General features: G+C 37.0%; 1 non-coding gene across 1 annotated transcript; it reads right to left on the minus strand.

Moving 5' to 3' along the window:
- Positions 1–462: 462 nt before the first annotated feature.
- LOC116216636 lies at positions 463–626 on the minus strand. Its single transcript, XR_004159778.1, has one exon. It is a non-coding gene; the product is annotated as a U1 spliceosomal RNA (small nuclear RNA).
- Between the last annotated feature and the right edge of the window lie 5,772 nt (positions 627–6,398).

Raw genomic sequence — 6,398 nt, forward strand, 5'->3', positions numbered from 1 at the left:
AACTTCGTATCATCAGCAAACTTGCTGAGGGTGGCCACTATCCCCTCATCAAGGTCATTGATGAAGATGTTGAACAAGACCGGACCCAGCACAGACTCCTGGGGGACACCACTGGTTACAGGTCTCCAGCCAGACTCTGCACCACCAATGACGACCCTCTGCGCTCTGCCAGTCAGCCAGTTCTCAACCCACCTCACTGTCCACTCGTCTATCCCACACTTCCTCAGCTTTGTTATAAGGATGTCGTGGGAGACAGTATCAAATGCCTTTCTAAAATCAAGGTAGACTACATCTACCGCTCTTCCCCCATCCACCCAGCATGTGACAGCATCATAGAAGGCCACCAGGTTGGTCGAGCACAACCTCCCCTTGGTGAACCCATGCTGACTACTCCTGATAGCCTCCTTTTCTCCCAGTTGTCTGGAGATGGTATCCAGCACAAGCTGTTCCATCACCTTTCCAGGGAAATTAGTGCGAATGCAGTCCCCCACTACCACAAATTATGCAGTCGAGTTTCCCGCATTTGGGGAAATCGCAGAGGTCAGCACACTCGGAGTGCAGGGGATGAGCCTCGCCCTGGGAAAACCACCTGCCTGATCATGGTGTCTCACCTGCCATGTAAGTATAATAATACAATCTAATTGAAATTGAGACTAATAAATGAAATAAGATAGGAGAGAGGGAGTTCCTGAGACAGAGTCAAACCTGAAAAGCTTGGAACAGTTAGGAAAGCACCCTTCAGCACTCACTGCCAGGCAGTAAGAGACCGCCCCACCCAGAAGGGCCAGTTCCCAATACTTCAGTAATGTATAGGGATAGGTGCCTGGAATTGGAGCATTAACACTTTAACTCCCAGTACACTACGTGATGTTTTGATGTGGAATACTGAAAACCACCCAAAAACCATAAAACCATGACATTCCACCCCTTATTCTACATGGGTATTAATAAAGAAATTTCTCTTGTCTATCTTTTCCTCTCCAGTTGCTCTTTTTATGTTTAAACATGGACATACCTCTCACAACCTTAAAAAATATATATATTTTTTAGATGCATAGATTTTGTTATATGTTTCATGTAAGTCTTTATGTAGGCTTCATTGTGAAGTTTTTTTTCTTTCTTTTATTCTATGACTTGGAGTAGAGAGATAAAGAAATAATAATAATTTTAAATATCTTAAAAAAAAAAACCAATACTTTACATCTACTTTTTAATGTGTGAATGTGTGTGCAGATATGCAGACAAAATATAAGTTATACTCATCAAATACATATGACTATATTCCTATTTTATTTGAGATATACATAATCACTATGTTGAAGCAGAGAAAATTCAACTATAAACCATATTTTTAGAATCTTTCCAGCTTCTGGTGGGAAAATTAATTTATGTTGGCTTACAAATTGACAGATATACCCTGAAGCTACAGGAAATATGGTTCATCAAAGTTTAAGGAAAACTAGCTAAACTATGCCTGAGTTTAAATCATTAAAAATATTACTCTAAAATGGATTGACTTGTCAAATTTTTCTGTGCCTCTACTTCAAAATGTCACAAAACTTCTTTCATATAAATTGAGCTAAGACGTAATACACAAATAGTATCAGTAAAGTATGGAAGTCAAATAAATCAAATTTAATATTTTTCTTTTCCCTCCACTAGTCTTATTTTAAGTTATTGGATTCAGTTGGAATACTTTTAGGCCACAACCCAACAAACCACTTAAACACATTTTTTATTTCACTTTAAATTACAATTTGTCACATAGGACTGTTATATACTATTTGATTTACTTAAGCTATGTGATCAAGATTCGAAAGTTAAAATCAAAGTTCGAAATAAAACTCTTGTTGGAATCAGTAGATTTCAAAAGTAAGTGTACTTCTGAGCATCACAGTCAGCACTGTGTTTCAGCCAGGAATTTGAGATGTACAAGCATGGAGTTGGGGAACTGGAAGACCTTGGGACACTGCCTGACATGCAGAGGTACCAAATAGCAAAGAAGGCATGGAAAGCTGGTTGGGAAAAATCTTTGTTGGATGTTGGTGTTAATCAGACAATGTCTTGAGTTGGAAGAAAACTTAAAAATTATCAGTTTGAACTCGCTTACCATGGGCAAGGACACCTTCTACTATACCAGGCTGACCAAAGCCCCATCCATCCTGGTCTTGAGCACAACCTGGGATGGGGCATCCACAAATTCTCTGGGCAGCCTGGTTCAGTGCCTCACCAGCCACTTGGTTAAGAACTTCTTCCTCGTGTCCAATTTAAATCTCTCCTTTTTAAGTTTAAAGTTGTTACTCTTTGTCCTGTCAGTACACACAGTGGCAAAGAGTCTCTCTCATTTTTTTGTAGGCCTCCCTTAAGTACAGGAAAGCTGTTATAAGATCTCCCTGGAGTCTTCTTTAGGATAAACAGCCTTTCTACAGAAGAATGTGATTTTAGCAGCTAATGGACGGAAGTGGATCAGGTAACTAAGAAGAAGCAGATTCTTTTACCGGCATTAGTCTTCATACAATATGCACAGGAGGAAGAAATAAGGCCATAAAAATATGTTAATTTTCAAAGGCTTTAGAGATTCCAGCCTAGCACACATGATTTTATCCTGTTTTTTATGTTAAGATGCTATCAATACTATTTATCATAGGATTTCTGACAAAATTTACAAATGTGATTGATATAAAATGATTCAAATACTACATAAAATAATCAGATATTTTTCATGAACAGTAACAGAATTTGCTACTCTTTAAGGATGCCTTTCTGAAAATGTGATTCAGGACTTTTGAAAAGTGAGGTTTTCTAGATACTTCATGAAAGCTATGCTGACCCATTATTTAGAGGAGGAATCCAAAGCATTCCTCTCTATATAGTGAATTTTGAATGCAGTCTTGCATGGTATTCTTGTACTATTTCTTGATCTTGGAAGCCTACTTCAGGATTTTTTAATCCTTAATTTTCTGGGAAATTTTATCTACCACATAGATCTGGAAGGAAAAGTGAGAGTTACCTTAGCCCCTACAGCTGCAAGTTTGCTGTAAGCTAGTGAGCAGAGGAAACCAGAGCAGTATCACCAGTACATAAAAGAACTGAGATATAGTTCTGTTTCAGATTCAGGAATAACAGTGATCTAGTCTAGAAATGATAAGCATACATAACTCAGCGGACAGATCCTTATACAGAATATGCATAACTTCCTTGTAGAATGAAAAGTGCTTTTCTGGCCATTGTTCATGATGATTCACATATTCAGCCTGACTTTGAAAAGCAGAGTCATAGTCAAGGCAGTGTGATATTCTGGATCATTGCTTGACATGTATTCTCCATCCTTTTGGAGAAATAACAGTGTTTAACTGTTTTCACAAGGCTATACTCTGGTAAACTAGTGTCAACTTCAGAATGTCAACTTTGATGCCTATCTCAGCTCGCAAGTATGATGCTAAATGTCCACACAGTTGTCTGACCTTATATGTATGTTTTTTCTTCAGCTTTTTTCCTAGGTTATTACTCTTCCAGCAGCTAAATTCACTCACTGCTACTCTTTCACTCACTTGTAACTACTTTTATCTTCCAAACAGCTGATTTATCACCAATGTGAGACTCTTGATTTACACAAGGTACATTCATCTTTTTCCAGACACTACACAGATAGGCTTCTGCTGTGTTTTACATAAACTGGATGTCACTCTATGTTGCACGAATATGAACCTTTTGGTGAACCTTTCATAATACAAACCATTATGATGACCTTATCTAAAGATGCCCTTTAGCTTCATATTGAAGGTTAAAGGTGTGGTAAAAGAGCATGTATGTATTGAATAGGATTGTCTTTTGTTCATTTTCTGTCCAGCTTGCTCCATGAAATATAGTGAGAAACTGTCAAATCAGTTGACCTGGAAAAACATTACTTTGTCAGAATGTGATCATGATTAGTATCATTCAATTACAGAACAATGTCAGTGATGCCTGATAGCTTTCTGATATTTGAATTAACATTCATGGCAACAAGAAAAGGCTCAAAAAGATTTGGCTTCCCAGGGCTGTCACTTTGACACGTGTTTCTTTCAGAAACAGACTGACCTTACACACTGTTGTTCTGTAAGGCATAGGTGATTGACTGTGTCTAAATAGACACAGAGGTAAATTGATTTAGGTGTCTCCCTTCTTATGATTTGAATAGGAGGAGGAGAAGAGAAGAGGACACAGCCCACTGGAGGGTTAAGTGTCAGGATGTTAAACAGCATGGGTTCTATGGCTACTTGCAGCCGTGGTAACTATGACTTGGAGTAATAATTGCAAGCCCCAGTAGCAACATAGAACACATTAGGAACTGAGAGGTCTGGAACATCCATTAATGGCAAAACTGATAGTTATTTATTGGAAGAATGGTATCAGGAAATGTTTTTGTAAACAGTTTTCCAAGAACTAGTAGCGAGTGCTAGCTGCAAGAGTAGCAGTATGTTTTTATTGTTTGTAGATTGTTGCAGATATCCTTGCATTATTTATTTATTTATTTATTTGTTTGTTTGCTTTAAGCTAAAATAGAGCAGATGGTGGATGCTTTATGAGTAAAGTGATTCTCTCCATCTCTGCTTAGAGGAAAAACTGACCAGGAAGGGATTTAAAAGGACCCATTAAATAAGACTGAATTTCACGTGTGATTTCATCTGTTCCATGATGTGCAGGTGGAGTTTCACACTGACATCTTAGATAAGTGCCTTGTATGTACCTGACATTGAGTGTGGTGATATTGTAATGTTTTATTCTCATTAGATCCAGAAGAATGAGAACTGCCCTTCTCTTCGTGATGGAGAGCTTTCGCCTGGAATACTTAGATCTCTGAAACTCCAGATCTCAGATACAAGCATCAGAAGACACTGAATGCCTAAACTTGCTCACTTTGCAAAATGGCTTCTATTGTTATCCAGTGACACTATTACTAGTTTAACTTGAATAATGTGAAACCTGCATTCAAACGTCCCTATGGTAGCCATTAGTAGAGAAAATCATAACTTCTTTAAGGTTAAAAGTTCAAACTGTGATGACTGTATCTTTTAACCCTGTTAACTGACTTTTACCCTGATCTCTGTAAGCCTGTTAGCTTCATCATGTTGAAGAGATTGTGACATCTTCCAAAGCACCTGGAGGGATGCATTTCATTTCAGTTCATTGGTTCTGGGATAGCAATATCACCCGTCTGTGTCTAGCCTTTTTATGCTTAAGTAATTATAATATTTTTAAGGTTATAGTCCTTTTTATTTTCCTTTGCACTAATACAGAAGTATTTCAACAACTCATTTTTTATTTTATTTTATTTTATTTTATTTTGTGAAGGGGAAATAAACAACTTGGCTAGGATGAAAAGCAAGAAAATGCAGAAGTAGTTGCTATGTTGTTTAAATAGAATTTCTACAGGAGAGATTTGTGAATAACTTATGAAAAAAAGAATGTTCTAATATACATATTTCACAGATTTTGACTTGTACGAGTTGCAAATTTTGCTTTGTTTTTTACTAATATTAACATCAACAACAACAAAAAAATTAACCTTCTGTCCTATCATAGTGAATATCCAATTCATCACAAGCTATTACTGAATATGTAATAGACAACTACATGCCATAATATGCTATAGCAGTAATGGCAGCTTTCGTTTTGTCATTAAATCAAAGGAACCCACTAGTATTGCTATTTCGAAAAGGATGTATTTAATAAGACTGTTGTTGAATTAGTGGCTTTAGTGTATTTAACTTGTTTGTGTAAAAGCTGCATTTAAGGGATACGTAGTGTTATTTAAGGAATGGCCAAAATTTGTATTTTCCTTGAGATAATGTATTCTCCAAATTCATCTTGCATGTAAATTCAGATGCCAGATTGCTGTAGTTTAACACTAGTAGTTATCAAGCAACCACATGGCCTCTCTATAACTTCTTCTCTTCAAGAGAACACAGGGAAAACATACAATGAAAAACCTCATGGGTTGAGATACAGACAGGGAGATCACCCACCAATTACTGTCATAGGCAGATTAGACTTTGGATAGATACCTTGTAGTACTAAATGCCATATATGGAATTCTTCTGGGAAGTGTCAATTTCTTCAATGAGAAAAGAAAGGAGACTTATTAGTCTCCTATATTAACAATATAAATTTATTGTTATTATTACTTTTATTTTTTCTAGGTTTGGGGAGGCGGTAATTTGCAAATTATGAAGCTACATTTGACAATGAGATTTATGTGCCCACTTTTGTTTGAAAGGTGAAACTTCAGTAAAACTACAGTGTGTTTCGTGAATGCCCATACAGCTAGATAGTGTAGTTGGCAGGGCTGTAATCAGTCCTTTCATCTCCCAGCTTGTATTGGTAATGGAGGTTGCTTTGACCCAGGTGCAAGACAT

The sequence above is a fragment of the Meleagris gallopavo genome, chromosome 4 (assembly GCF_000146605.3).
Source record: "Meleagris gallopavo isolate NT-WF06-2002-E0010 breed Aviagen turkey brand Nicholas breeding stock chromosome 4, Turkey_5.1, whole genome shotgun sequence".
NCBI classification, from domain to species: domain Eukaryota; kingdom Metazoa; phylum Chordata; class Aves; order Galliformes; family Phasianidae; genus Meleagris; species Meleagris gallopavo.